A 15691-nucleotide genomic window follows, 5' to 3' on the forward strand; every position below is an offset into this window, starting at 1 on the left:
CAGAAACGCTTACTCTTTACACGATTCTGACTGGCTGCATCTCTCGCCTCTTACTTTGCCCTTTATCTCTTTCATTAATTTTTCGCTGATCTTTTTCACTGCTTCTGCCTTGGAAACAACTTATTTTGTTCAAGTTTCTGTCTTGAGAAAAGAGATTCTATTTCGCTTCCCCAGTTGCACATTTGACACCAAAATGTCTCCGGAAGCCGGGAAGCACTATGAGAGTCATCTTTTTTAACTTCTCCAGTGCTTAACACCATCTGGCCTGCACTTCTAGGCAACAAACTGACGAAGATGCGGGTGGATGCACCATTGGTGTCCTGGATCACCAACTACCTGACTGGACGACCACAATGTCAGGCAACAGAACTGTGTCTCGGACATGGTACTGTGCAACACGGGGGCCCCACAGGGGACGGTACTCTCTCCCTTCCTGTTCAACATATACACCTCGGACTTCAGATATAAGTGGGACTCCTGCCACCTGCAGAAGTTTTTGGATGACTCTGCAATTGTGGGCTGCATCAATGAGGGGAGGGAAGCTGAATGCAGAGGGGTAGTCAAAGACTTTGTTGAGTGGTGTCGGTTTAATCACCTGATGTTGGACCAAACGGTGGTAGCCAGAGCCACCTTCTTCGCTGTTGTGTGCTGGGGCAGCAGGGCAAAGGCCGCGAACACCATCAGAATTCACAAACTCATCTGGCTCCATCCTGGGCGCGGAAGTGGATTCATAGGAGGTGGTCTTGGAGGGGAGGATACAGAACGCCACAGGATATCCCTCTTCCCTGAGGCTATCAAACTGTGCAACTCAAGTCAAGTCAAGTCAAATTTATTTGTCACATACACATACTCGATGTGCAGTGAAATGAAAGTGGCAATGCCTGCGGGTTGTGCACAAAAAGAATTACAGTTACAGCATATAAATAAAGTTAATAAGTTACTAAACATAGCACAAAAAGTGTCGACAAAAATTTAGTCTCTGGGGTTATCAAAGTTGACAGTCCTGATGGCCTGTGGGAAGAAGCTCCGTCTCATCCTCTCCGTTTTCACAGCGTGACAGCGGAGGCGTTTGCCTGACCGTAGCATCTGGAACAGTCCGTTACTGGGGTGGCAGGGGTAGACTGACTCACCTCCCCCCACCCTGAAATCTTTGCACATCCCCAACCCTTTCCACTCGTCACTTTAATTTCATGTTTCATGTATCTAGTGTTTTATGACTGTTGGCAGTAGGGTTGCCAACTGTCCCGTATTAGCCGGGACATCCCGTATTTTGGGCTAAATTGGTTTGTCCCGTATTTGGCCGGGGGAGGGGGGGGTGTTTGGGGGGGGAGGGGGAGGGAGGGTGGTGGTGATGTAAGCCTGGACGCTGCAGGCCCCGACGTTGTAGGTCCGGACAGTTTCGGTCCAGACAATCGAGTTTTTCGGCATTTTAGCTCCAAACACTCTGGACGTCATTTGTTCCACATTTGGGAGTGAGGTTGGCACCCCTACCGACGACAGTATTATTTTTACAATTATTAATATATTCATTTTCTGTCAACTCAATATCAAATATCATGTACCTTGTGTTTTATGACTGTTGGCAGATCAGTTTCCCTCCTGGAAAAAGTGACTGATTGCCAGCTCACTTTGCCCCTCCCACCGGGTTGCGGCCGCCCCTGTCACGTGATGCGAGACAACTCTTCGGCAAGCCATTTGCGCGATTACGTCACAGATACCGTGTAGCGTCACTGACGTCGTTCCCTCGGCAACCGGCCGGTCGGGGCGCGGGGCGGTGGCGAGGCCCACGGGGGGGAGGGGCCTGGGCCCGGGGGTGGAGCCTGAGGTAAAGGACTGGACTGAAGTGGGGTCGGTCTGTACTTGCTGGAGTTGAGAAGAATGAGAGGTGATCTCACGGATGCTCTTGTGGTTTGCAGACTGGTTTGGAGAGATGGAGAAGGCGGCGATTGTATCAGACGAGCTGGTCCTTGCTCTCTGCCATTCCCGTGTGGATCTGGGGCCTGACTGGTGGAGTCTTGTTGTCCTGACTGCTCCTCCACTGTGGACATCGGGGTCTTCTCTTCCTGCCTGCCGGGCAGTGAACAGTGAGTAACGATGATAAAGGAAACAGGCCATTCATTGTTAGCTGTTTGTTGGGTGAAAACGAGAAGCTGGTGCGACTTGGGTGAGGGAGGGATAGAGAGAGAGAGGGAATGCCAGGGTTAGTTGAAATTAGAGAAATTAATATACCTCTGGGCTGTGAGCTGTTCAAGCGAAATATGAGATGCTGTTCCAACAATTTGTGTTTGGCCTCACTCTGACAATGGAGGGGACCTAGGACAGAAAGGGCAGTGTCGGAATGGGAAGGAGAATTAAAGTGTTTAGCAACCGGGAGATCAGGTAGGTTCAGGTGGTACCTGGGGAGGGGGTGGTTTGGGTGGGAAGAGATGAGTTAACCAGGGAGTTGTGGAGGGAACGGTTTCTGCGGAAGGCGGAAAGGGGAGGAGATGGGAGGATGTGACTAGTGTTAGGATCCCGTTGGAAATGGAGCATTATGTCGGAACATTATGTATTGTATGCGATAATAGACAATAGCTGCAGGAGTAGGCCATTCGGCCCTTCAAGCCAACACTGCCATTCAATGTGATCATAGCTGATCATCCACAATCAGTACCCCATCCCTGCCCTCTCCCCATACCCCCTGACTCCGATATAATTAAGAGCTCTATCGAACTCTCTCTTGAAAGCATCCAGAGAATTGGCCACAGATTTACAATTCTCTGAGTGAAAATGTTTTTCCTCATCTCCATTCTAAATGGCCAACCCCTTAATTTTAAACAGTGGCCCCTGGTTCTGGACTTCCCCAACACTGGGAACATGTTTCCTGCCTCTAGCGTATCCAATCCCTCAATAATTTTATATGTTTCCATAAGATCCCCTCTCATCCTTCGAAATTCTAGTGTATCCAAGCCCAGTCGCTCCAGTCTTTCAACATACGACAGTCCCACCATTCCGGGAATTAATCTAGTGAACCTATGCTGCACTCCCTGAATAGCCGGAATGTCCTTCCTCAAATTTGGAGACCAAAACTGCACACAGTACTCCAGGTGCGGTATCACTAGGGCCCTGTACAACTGCAGAAGGACCTCTTTGCTTCTATATTCAACTCCTCTTGTCATGAAAGCTGACATGCCACTAGCTTTCTTCACTGCCTGCTGTACCTGCATGCTTACTTTCAGTGACTGATGAACAAGGACACACAGATCTTTTTGTACTTCCTCTTTTCCAACCTTTGGGACAGGTATTGGCTGATGGGGTGAAATTTAAGGACTATGGGGAAGTCTATCTCTGTTGCGACTACAGTGGTTTGCAGGGATCGGTGATGAATAAGGTTATCTTACAAGTTTACAACTGAATATATATCAACTGGAAAAGTAGCGAACGGAATAGCAGATGAAGTTTAATTCAGATAAGATAACGGAGATAAATCCACATAAGACAAGAACTTGTTTTTTGGATGACAAATAAAGATATCTTGAATCTTGAAGTTGAACCAGTGCAGAACATTCATAATAGAGTTCAATTTGAGTTTATTGTCACATGCACGAGTACAATCAGCTGTTGGAACAATAAAAAATCTTGCTTACAGCAGCATCAAAGGCATGTAGGCTTAGATAAATGCACAAAACAAAATACATATAAATTGTACATTAAAATAAATAAAATTCTTAAAGAAAGATGACTGCAAAACCAAAACAAAGTACAACAACAAAAGTCTATAACAGTGCAAGAGTTGTGCCATAGTGTTCCATTCTCGAGGTACGATTAGGATTGTGTAGGTCAATCCTGTTCAAGAACCTGAGAGTTGTATGAAAGGAAATGTTCCTGAACCTGGTGGTGTGAAACCTCAGGCTTTAGTGCCTCCTGCCCAGGCAGGAGAATAGATTTGAGAGAGAAAGATGGATCAGCAATGATTGAATCGCTGAATAGACTTGGTGGGCCGAATGGCCTAATTCTGCTCCTGTGACATGAAATTAACCATTAATCTATGACTTTGCCCAAACCCTTTGCCACTCCGCATTGGTTGCCACTTTGGTACCTCACAGCTTCACTCTTTGTCTACCCTCTTGTTTTCAAAATATCTCGGGCTCTGTGAGGTTTTCCCTAAGCTGAGCTGCCACTAATATTTCAATTTATTCACAAAATGCTGGAGTAACTCAGCAGGTCAGGCAGCATCTCGGGAGAGAAGGAATGGGTGACGTTTCGGGTCGAGACCCTTCTTCAGACTGATGTCAGGGGGGTGGGACAAAGGAAGGATATAGGTGGAGACAGGAAGATAGAGGGAGATCTGGGAAGGAGGAGGGGAAGGGAGGGACAGAGGAGCTATCTAAAGTTGGAGAAGTCGACGTTCATACCACCGGGCTGCAAACTGCCCAGGCGAAATATGAGGTGCTGCTCCTCCAATTTCCGGCGGGCCTCACTATGGCACTGGAGGAGGCCCATGACAGAAAGGTCAGACTGGGAATGGGAGGGGGAGTTAAAGTGCTCGGCCACCGGGAGATCAGCTTTGTTAATGCGGACCGAGCGCAGGTGTTCAGCGAAGCGATCGCCGAGCCTGCGCTCGGTTTCGCCGATGTAAATAAGTTGACATCTAGAGCAGCGGATGCAATAGATGAGGTTGGAGGAGGTGCAGGTGAACCTTTGTCTCACCTGGAAAGACTGTTTGGGTCCTTGGATGGAGTTGAGGGGGGAGGTAAAGGGACAGGTGTTGCATCTCGTGCGGTTGCAGGGGAAAGTGCCCGGGGTTGGGGTGGTTTGGGTAGGAAGGGACGAGTGGACCAGGGAGTTACGGAGGGAACGGTCTCTGCGGAATGCAGAGAGGGGAGGGGATTTGAAGATATGGCCAGTGGTGGGGTCCCGTTGTAGGTGACGGAAATGTTGGTGGATGATATGTTGGATCCGCAGGCTGGTGGGGTGGAAGGTGAGAACGAGGGGGAATCTGTCCTTGTTGCGAGTGGGGGGAGGGGGAGCAAGAGCGGAGCTGCGGGATGTAGAAGAGACCCTAGTGAGAGCCTCATCTATAATAGAGGAGGGGAAGCCCCGTTTTCTGAAGAACGAGGACATCTCGGAAGCCCCAGTGTGAAATACCTCATCCCGGGCTCAGATGCGGCGTAGACGAAGGAATTGGGAGTAGGGGATAAACTTTTTGCAGGGGACAGGGTGGGAAGAAGTGTAGTCCAGATAGCTGTGCGAGTCGGTGGGTTTATAGTAAATGTCCGTCACTAGTCTGTCTCCTGTGATGGAGATGGTGAGGTCCAGAAACGGGAGGGAGATGTCAGAGATAGTCCAGGTATATTTAAGGGCAGGATGGAAGTATATTTAAGGGCAGGATGGAAATTGGAGGTGAAGTGTATGAAGTCAGTGAGTTCTGCATCGGTGCAAGAGGTAGCACCAATGCAGTCGTCGATGTAGCGGAGGTAGAGTTCGGGGATGGGGCCAGTGTACGTCTGGAACAGGGATTGTTCGACGTACCCGACAAAGAGGCAGGCGTAGCTAGGGCCCATGCGAGTGCCCATAGCTACGCCTCTGGTTTGGAGGAAGTGGGAGGAGTCATTTGACAGTTTGCTCTCCTAAATTCATGCTACAGAACTCCACCCTCTATGTAACCTTAAAGGACCTCCCCAGTCGCTAATCCTCTTAAATCTACCGTGCACTTCCATTTATTATTATTTTTTTCTTTCTTTTCTCTCTCGTTTGTCATATTGTTTATGGTGTACTATGTTTACATATTGTGTTGTGCTGCAGCAATTATGAATTTCATTGTTCCATCTGGGACATATGACAATAAAACACTTTTGACACTTGACTCTTGTTTTAATCAACCCCTCAATATCCCTCAAAATCCACGGTTCCCAGGACTGCATCTGCTTGCCCAACTTCATTCCTTAGGATTAGGTCCAGCACGCCCCCATTAAACTCAGACTATCTATGGACTATCTCCTGCACATCAAAAGTCTCACTCCTTATCCTTTCACACTTAGGTGATCTTAATCGCATCAGCCTTTGTCCTCAGCTTATAGTTGTCTGATGATGCCATTTATATCTACACTTTGCTGAGATCTGCAAAGCACTGTGTCCTCACAGTGCAACGCCCCGGGTTGTAAAGGCCTATGTCCTCACAGTGTGACGCTCTGTGTTGTAAAAGCCTGTGTCATCACAGTGCAATGCCCCACGTTGCAACATGCAACACTTAACACGCAACAAAAGGTTTTCAATGTACCTCTTTACATGTGACAATAAACAAAACTAAACTAAAGTAAAGGTCTGTGTCATCACAATGCGGCGCACTGTGTTGTAAAGGCCTGTGTCAGTTCATTACAACAAAGCAAGGAGCAGGAGCTGGCCATCTGGCTGCCAACCATTCACTGTGATCATGGCTGATGTGTCCCAGGCCTCAACTCCTGTTCTGTGCTCGTTCTTTCACCCAGAGCAGAGGAATCAAGAACCAGAGGACATAGCTTTCAAGTGAGAAGGGAAAGAATAGGAATCTGAGAAGCAACTTTTTCACTGGAGGATGGTGGGTCTTTGGAAAGAGCTGCTGGAGGAGGCAGAAACTATAACATTTAAAAGACTTTCGGACAGGTACATGGGTAAGAAATATTTTGAGGGATCTGGGTTAAATATTGGCAAGTGGGAATAATATGCATGAGCAAGCTAGGGTGACAGGCTTGTTTCCGTGCTGTTTGGCCCTATGACTCAATGAGTTCCACATTACGTTAATACTGAACTTCCACAACAATGTATCCCCCTCTCTTCAAATATCTCCAGTGATCCAGTCTCCACAACCCATTTGTGTCAAAAATGTTCCAGAGATTCACCTCCCCCTCCCGTGCTGAGGTTGCACCAGTCGGTGTCCCTGCAGGACTGTGGTTGTTTTTTCCTTGTCCATCGCCCTGCTTTCAGTGCTGGAACTGCACTGGGCAGTGTCTTTGCAGTCCAGAACTGGTTTGTACGAGTCTGTGTCCTTCCAGTGTTGTTGTGGTTGGTGCAAAGCTCTCTGTTCCCACCGGGCTTGGTATGGTCTGCACTGGGCTGTGACTTCAGTGTTGTGCAGGGGGTGTTACTGTCATTATCTGTCCAGTAGAGCAGTTGGTGCTGGGAATCTGTGGCCCCACAGGCTGTGCTGGGTTGTTGGAGTTTGTGTCACTAATTACTGTCCTGTGTTGCATGTAGTCATAAGTTCATAAATTATTGGAGCAGATTTAGACCATTTGGCCAATCAAGGCTACTCCGCCATTCATGGCTGATCTTTCTTTCCCTCTCAACCCCATTCTCCTACCTTATCCCCATAACCCCTGACATCCGTGCTGATCAAGAATTTGTGAATTTTTGCTTTAAAAATAATAATTGATGGCTTCTGCAGCCTTTTGTGGCAATGAATTCCACAGATTCACTGCACCCTGTCTAAAGAAATTCCTCCTCATCTCCTTTTTAAAAGCCTTTTTTTCAAAAGTTGTGGCCTCCAGTCCTAGACTTTCCCACGAGTGCAAACATCCTCTCCACATCCACTCTATCCAGGCCTTTCATAGTCATAGAGTGATACAGTGTGGAAACAGTGCCCTTCGCCCCAACTTTCCCACACCGACCAATATGTCCCAGCTACACGAACCACCGGCCCACATATGGTCCATATCCCTCCAAATCTGTCCTATCCATGTACCTGTCCAACTGTTTCTTAAATGTTGGGATAGTTCCTGCCAAATCTACCTCCTCTGGCAGCTTGTTTCATACATCTACCACCCTTGGGTGAAAAAGTTACCCTTCAGATTCCTATTAAATCTTTTCCCCTTCATCTTAAACCTATGTCCTCTGGACCGCGATTCATCTACTCTGAGCAAGAGACTGTGTATCTGCCTGATCTATTCGTCTCTTGATCTTGCACACCTCTATAAGTCTTACACACCAGTCTGAAGCAGGGTCTCGACCCGAAACACCACCCATTCCCTCTCTCCTAGATGCTGCCTGACCTGCTGAGTTACTCTAGCACTTTGTGATCCCTTCGATTTATACCAGCATTTGCAGTTATTTTCCTACACCTCTTTAAGATCATCCCTCGTGCTCCTGCGCTCCAAGGAATAGAGTACCAGCCTACTCAACCTCTGCCTACAGCTCAGACCCTCCAGTCCTGGCAACATCCACGTAAATCTTCTCTACATTCTACAATCATCTTCACAATCTGCAAATCCACCCACTTCTGTATCATCTGCAAACTTGCTCGTCAATATCTTCACTATTCTGTAAATTTCATTGAGGTCCCCCTCATCCTTCTAAACTCCAGCAAGTACAGGCCCAGAGCCACCAAAAGCTCATCATATGTTAACCCAATCTCTGTGGCCTTGTCATGCAGTGCTGTGTATGTTATGGGTCAACACCCTGACAATACAATGCCTGCTGATGTAAAGGTCTGTGCCCTGACAGTACATTGCCAACTATTGTCTATTGTGTTGCTCTGCATTCTTGCCCACTCCATTGAAACGGAAACTTCATCCTCTCCTTCCCCGTTTGTTTGTTTCTATCTTCATACACTTCTCTTGGTGATCTATCCCTTCAGAGTGGATTAACGTGAACAAGACGCTTGTGTTTGTTGCTGCTGTTGTTTTAATTGTGAAGTGACTGACTTTTAGTGACTGCAGTCTGTTGTTTTGAAAGCAGGCATCCCATTATCTATTCTAGAAAACAACATAGTGCCAGCTCTAGGACCCCTCTTCCTACCCATCCCTGGACCATGATCCCACACACCAGGTCATAATTTCACAGCCCATTTCTAATTTTATCACTTCTGGCTGTCTGCCTTCCACAGTCTCCAACCTCATTGTTGGAGCCATTTATGCTTAATTCAGTTATTGTCATTGTGTTATGGCTATGTTTTAATATTTCTAGTTTATGTCTTTTTTGCCCGCTTGTGGGTGTGACTTAATGCGTAATGGGGAGTGTCTAGATTGGAGGAGGCTAGTTTGGCGACAGAGGTTGTGGGTCAGTTTAGACTCGGAGGATGGTGAGCATACAGTTCACACACGCGCTCGTACCATAGGCTTGTATCATCTATATTTGTAAGAACCATACGGTAATAACTGCAAGAATTCTAGATATTGTTTGAAGAATAAACAGTTGATAAAGTACGGAAACTGATGAATTACTCTATGATTTGAGCTACTTTAATAAAACCAATTAATGAAGAAAAGAAGTTTGGAAGATTTGTTTTGTCATATAAGGGTGCGACGTGTGCGTAAGCTATAACTACATTTCATCCCCGAGCAGTAATGGCTATCGAAGTGGGATTTCGAGATGGTATAGAAACTGCCATTACACTCATTGTTTCCCATCGCCACTCAGCCTGGTTTTACCTTCTCCCCAAAATCCATCATCACAACTGCCCTGGCAGACACATTGTTTCTGCCTGCTCCTGTCCCACTGAAATATTTTCCACATATCTCGACTCCATCCTATCTTCCCAGGTCCAATCTCTCCTGACCAATGTCCAATATATCTCACACGCCCTTCTTCTCTTTAATGACTTCCAATTTCCTACCCCCACTCTCTCATCTTCATTATGGATGTTCAGTCACTCTACACCTCCATCCCCCACAAGAAAGGCCTTAAAGCCCTCCGTTTCTTCCTGAACTGCAGAAACATCCAATTTCCCTCTGCTTAACGGAGCTGGTCCTCACCCTTAACAACTTCTCCTTTGACTCCTCCCACTTCCTCCAAGGCAAAGGGATAGCTATGGGCACCCGCATGGGCCCCAGCCATGCCTGCCTCTTTGTAGGTGACGTCGATCAATCCATGTTCCAGGTGTACTCTGGGGTATCCCCGAAGTCTATCTCCATTACATTGATGACTGCACCGGTGCTACCTCCTGCACCCATGCAGAACTCATGGACTTCATCAACTTCACCACCAACGACCAAAAGTGGACTGGGTGATTGTTTCGCTGAACACCTTTGCTGTCCACCTGGACCTACCTGATCTCCTAGTTGCTAAAAACACCCATATTCTCTCCTGTTGCCACGATGACCTTTCTGTCCTAGGTGTGGTGGAGTTGGAGAGGCAGTTGGATGACCTCAGGGCCATCCGAGAATGCGAGAGTTTCCTCGACAGGACCTATTGTGAGGCTGTCACGCCAAGGGTCCAGGTCGAGCGAAGGTGGGAGACTGTTTCAGGGGGGAGTGGACGTGGACTACAGGAGACCCCAGTGGCTGTGCCTATTGCAAATAGGTATACCCTCTTGGGAACTGTCGGGGCAGAAGACGTTTCCAGTCCGAGTGGCGGACCTGTTGGCAAGGATACTCGACAGGGGAGACCGAAGTCTGGAAGAGCCGTAGTGGTCGGTGACTCCATAGTCCGAGGGACGGACAGAAGATTCTGTGGCAGCAGGAGGGACTTGAGGATGGTCTGTTGCCTCCCTGGTGCCAGGGTTCAACACATCACAGACCGGCTTCAGAAAATCCTAGTGAGGGAAGGCGATCAACCTGAAGTCGTTGTGCATGTGGGCACGAATGACGTCGGGCGGAAGAGGAAGGAGGTGCTACAGCGGGAGTTTAGAGAGTTGGGAAAAGCACTGAGAAGTAGGACGTCGAAGGTAGTTATCTCTGGACTGCTACCGGTACCTCGTGCTGGTGAGGCCAGGAACAGAGAGATAGAGGGTATGAATTTATGGCTGAGGGGCTGGTGCAGAGAGCAGGGATTTAGATTTCTGGACCACTGGGATCTCTTCTGGGCTAGGGGTGACTTGTACAAAAGGGACGGGTTGCATCTTAACAGCAGGGGGACAAACATTCTGGCAGGCAGGTTTGCTAGTGTGACACCTGTGGCTTTAAACTAAGTAGTGGGGGGGAGGGGTTAACAAATTGTGAATATGAAGATGAGGTAAAAGGTAATACAGGAGATATTGCAAAAGACTCTCGGAAGAATGGGAACAGAAGTTCTAGAGTTCTGGGGTACTTAAGAAATTAAGGGCAGGGCCAATTGTGAACGATGTGAGAGGGGAGGTAAATACAGAAGTTAAAGTGTTGTACTTAAATGCGCGTAGTATAAAAAATAAAGTGGATGAGCTTGAGGCTCAGTTAGTCATGGGCAAGTATGATGTTGTAGGGATCACTGAGACATGGCTACAAGAGGACCAGGGCTGGGAACTGAATATTCAGAGGTACACAACGTATAGAAAAGACAGACAGGTGGGCAGAGGGGGTGGGGTTGCTCTGATGGTAAGGAATGATATTCATTCCCTTGCAAGGGGTGACATAGAATCAGGAGATGTTGAATCAGTATGGATAGAAATGAGAAATTGTAAGGGTAAAAAGACCCTAATGGGAGTTATCTACAGGCCCCCAAACAGTAGCCTCGACATAGGGTGCAAGTTGAATCAGGAGATAAAATTGGCATGTCAAAAATGTAATGCTACGGTGGTTATGGGAGATTTCAACATGCAGGTAGACTGGCAAAATCAGGTTGGAAATGGACCCCAGGAAAGAGAGTTTGTAGAGTGCCTTCGAGATGGATTCTTAGAACAGCTTGTACTGGAGCCTACCAGGGAGAAGGCAATTCTGGATTTAGTGTTGTGTAATGATCCTGATCTGATAAGGGGACTAGAGGTAAAAGAGCCATTAGGAGGCAGTGATCACAACATGATAAGTTTTACTCTGCAAATGGAAAGGCAGAAGGGAAAATCGGAAGTGTCGGTATTACAGTATAGCAAAGGGGATTACAGAGGCATGAGGCGGGAGCTGGCCAAAATTGATTGGAAGGAGGCCCTAGCAGGGAAGACGGTAGAACAGCAATGGCAGGTATTCCTGGGAATAATGCAGAGGTTGCAGGATCAATTTATTCCAAAGAGGTGGAAAGACTCTAAGGGGAGTAAGAGACACCTGTGGCTGACAAGGGAAGTCAGGGACAGCATAAAAATTAAGGAGAGGAAGTATAACATAGCAAAGAAGAGTGGGAAGACAGAGGATTGGGACTCTTTTAAAGAGCAACAAAAGTTAACTAAAAAGGCAGTACGGGGAGAAAAGATGAGGTACGAGGGTAAACTAGCCAATAATATAAAGGAGGATAGCAAAAGTTTTTTTAGGTACGTGAAGAGGAAAAAAATAGTCAAGGCAAATGTGGGTCCCTTGAAGACAGAAGCAGGGGAATTTATTATGGGGAACAAAGAAATGGCAGACGAGTTAAACCGTTACTTTGGATCTGTCTTCACTGAGGAAGATACACACAATCTCCCAAATGTTCTAGGGGCCGGAGAACCTAGGGTGATGGAGGAACTGAAGGAAATCCACATTAGGCAGGAAATGGTTTTGGGTAGACTGATGGGACTGAAGGCTGATAAATCCCCAGGGCCTGATGGTCTGCATCCCAGAGTACTTAAGGAGGTGGCTCTAGAAATAGTGGAAGCATTGGAGATCATTTTTCAATGTTCTATAGATTCAGGATCAGTTCCTGTGGATTGGAGGATAGCAAATGTTATCCCACTTTTTAAGAAAGGAGGGAGAGAGAAAACGGGTAATTATAGACCAGTTAGTCTGACGTCAGTGGTGGGGAAGATGCTGGAGTCAATTATAAAAGACGAAATTGCTGAGCATTTGGATAGCAGTAACGGGATCATTCCGAGTCAGCATGGATTTACGAAGGGGAAATCATGCTTGACAAATCTACTGGAATTTTTTGAGGATGTAACTAGGAAAATTGACAAGGGAGAGTCAGTGGATGTGGTGTACCTCGACTTTCAGAAAGCCTTCGACAAGGTCCCACATAGGAGATTAGTGGGCAAAATTAGGGCACATGGTATTGGGGGTAGGGTACTGACATGGATAGAAAATTGGTTGACAGACAGAAAGCAAAGAGTGGGGATAAATGGGTCCCTTTCGGAATGGCAGGCAGTGACCAGTGGGGTACCGCAAGGTTCGGTGCTGGGACCCCAGCTATTTACGATATACATTAATGACTTAGACGAAGGGATTAAAAGTACCATTAGCAAATTTGCAGATGATACTAAGTTGGGGGGTAGTGTGAATTGTGAGGAAGATGCAATAAGGCTGCAGGGTGACTTGGACAGGTTGTGTGAGTGGGCGGATACATGGCAGATGCAGTTTAATGTAGATAAGTGTGAGGTTATTCACTTTGGAAGTAAGAATAGAAAGGCAGATTATTATCTGAATGGTGTCAAGTTAGGAGGAGGGGGAGTTCAACGAGATCTGGGTGTCCTAGTGCATCAGTCAATGAAAGGAAGCATGCAGGTTCAGCAGGCAGTGAAGAAAGCCAATGGAATGTTGGCCTTCGTAACAAGAGGAGTTGAGTATAGGAGCAAAGAGGTCCTTCTACAGTTGTACCGGGCCCTGGTGAGACCGCACCTGGAGTACTGTGTGCAGTTTTGGTCTCCAAATTTGAGGAAGGATATTCTTGCTATGGAGGGCGTGCAGCGTAGGTTCACTAGGTTAATTCCCGGAATGGCGGGACTGTCGTATGTTGAAAGGCTGGAGCGATTGGGCTTGTATACACTGGAATTTAGAAGGTTGAGGGGGGATCTTATTGAAACATATAAGATAATTAGGGGATTGGACACATTAGAGGCAGATAACATGTTCCCAATGTTGGGGGAGTCCAGAACAAGGGGCCACAGTTTGAGAATAAGGGGTAGGCCATTTAGAACGGAGATGAGGAAGAACTTTTTCAGTCAGAGGGTGGTGAAGGTGTGGAATTCTCTGCCTCAGAAGGCAGTGGAGGCCAGTTCGTTGGATGTTTTCAAGAGAGAGCTGGATAGAGCTCTTAAGGATAGCGGAGTGAGGGGGTATGGGGAGAAGGCAGGAACGGGGTACTGATTGATAGTGATCAGCCATGATCGCATTGAATGGCGGTGCTGGCTCGAAGGGCTGAATGGCCTACTCCTGCACCTATTGTCTATTGTCTATTGTCTCCTGCAATGTCAGAGTGAGGCTAAATGCAAATTGGAGGAATAGCATCTCATATTTTCCTTGGGCAACTTACAGCCCAGTGGTATGAATATTGATTTTACTAACTTCACGTAACTACGGCATTCCCACTCTCTTCATCCCTCCCCCACCCAACTCACACCAGCTTCTCATTTTCATCCAACAAACAGCCAACAATGGCCTGTTTCCTTTATCATTGTTACTTATTTTCATATCTTTCATTCGTTGTTTTTTATCTCTCTACACCATCGTCTATATCTCTCGTTACCCTTTCCCCGGGTCTCTGGTGTGTGAAGCAGCTGCTCCAGCTGTGCCACTGTGCTGTCTCATTGTTGGAGTCGCCATGAAACCGCAGGATTGTCATAAAAATGCCGCTGGTTTGATACTGGAAAGACACCTGGTGCTTTACCTGGTTAGCTTGAGCCCCAGCCCCAAAGTCTGAAGAAGGGTCTCCACCCGAAATGTCATCCATTCCTTCTCTCCAGAGATGCTTCCTGTCCCGCTGAGTTACTCCAGCTTTTTGTGCCTATTTTCAGTTTAAACCAGCATCTGCAGTTGCTTCCCACATATTAAGTGTTCACATTGATGCATTGGCTCTGAGAAACATTAGACCATGATAGAAACATAGAACAACAGGTGCAGGAGTATGCCATTCGGCCCGTCGAGCCAGCACCGCCATTCAATTTGATCATGGCTGATCATTCACAATCAGTACCCCATTCCTGCCCTCTCTCCATACCTACTGACTCCACTATCATTAAGAGCTCTATCGAACTCACTCATGAAAGCATCCAGAGAATTGGCCTCTATTGCCTTCTGAGGCAGAGAATCCACAGATTTACAACTCTGAGTGAAAAAGTTTTTCCTCATCTCTGTTCTAAAAGGCCTTATTCTTAAACTGCGCCCCCTGGTTCTGGACTCCCCCAACATTGGGAACATGTTTCCTGCCTCTTGCATGTCCAATCCCTTAATAATATTATGTTTCAATAAGATCCCCTCACATCTTTCTAAATTCCAGTGTATACAAGCCCAGTCGCTTCAGTTTTTCAACATATAACAGTCCCGCCATTCCGGGAATTAACTTAGTGAACCTACACTGCACTCCCTCAATAGCAAGAATGTCCTTCCTCAAATTTGGAGACCAAAACTGCGCACTGTACTCCAGGTGCAGTCTCACTCGGGCCCTCGACAACTGCAGAAGGAGCTCTTTGCTCCCATACTCAACTCCTCTTGTCATGAAGGCCAACATGCCATTAGCTTTCTTCACTGCCTGGTGTACCTGCATGCTTACTTTTAGTAACTGATGAAAAAAGACACCCATTTCCAAACTTGACACCATTTAAATAATAATCTCCCTTCCTGTTCATACCACCAAAGTGGATAACCTCACATTTATCCACATTGAACTGCATCCCACTCACACAACCTGTCCAAATCACCCTGCACCCTCATAGTATCCTCCTCACAGTTCACACTGTCGCACCTGGATGAGAGAAAAATGGAAGAAATTGGGTGCAGAAGTAGACCAATCGGCCCTTCGAGCCAGCACCACCATTCAATATGATCATGGCTGATCATCCAAAATCAGTACCCCGTTCCCGCTTTTTTCCCCATATCCTTTGATTCCGTTACCCCGAAGAGCTAACTCTCTCTTGAAAACATCCAGTGAATTGGCCTCCACTGCCTTTCGTGGCAATGAATTCCAGATTCGCAACCCTGGGTGAAAAAGT

The 15691-nt window shown here is 47.0% G+C and overlaps 1 pseudogene; it reads right to left on the minus strand.

Annotated features, from left to right (window-relative positions):
* Positions 1-15691, minus strand: part of LOC144609196 (histone H2B 7-like) — a 118235-nt pseudogene that overhangs the window by 84232 nt on the left and 18312 nt on the right.

The sequence above is a fragment of the Rhinoraja longicauda genome, chromosome 34 (genome assembly GCF_053455715.1).
Source record: "Rhinoraja longicauda isolate Sanriku21f chromosome 34, sRhiLon1.1, whole genome shotgun sequence".
In the NCBI taxonomy this organism is placed as follows: Eukaryota; Metazoa; Chordata; class Chondrichthyes; order Rajiformes; family Arhynchobatidae; genus Rhinoraja; species Rhinoraja longicauda.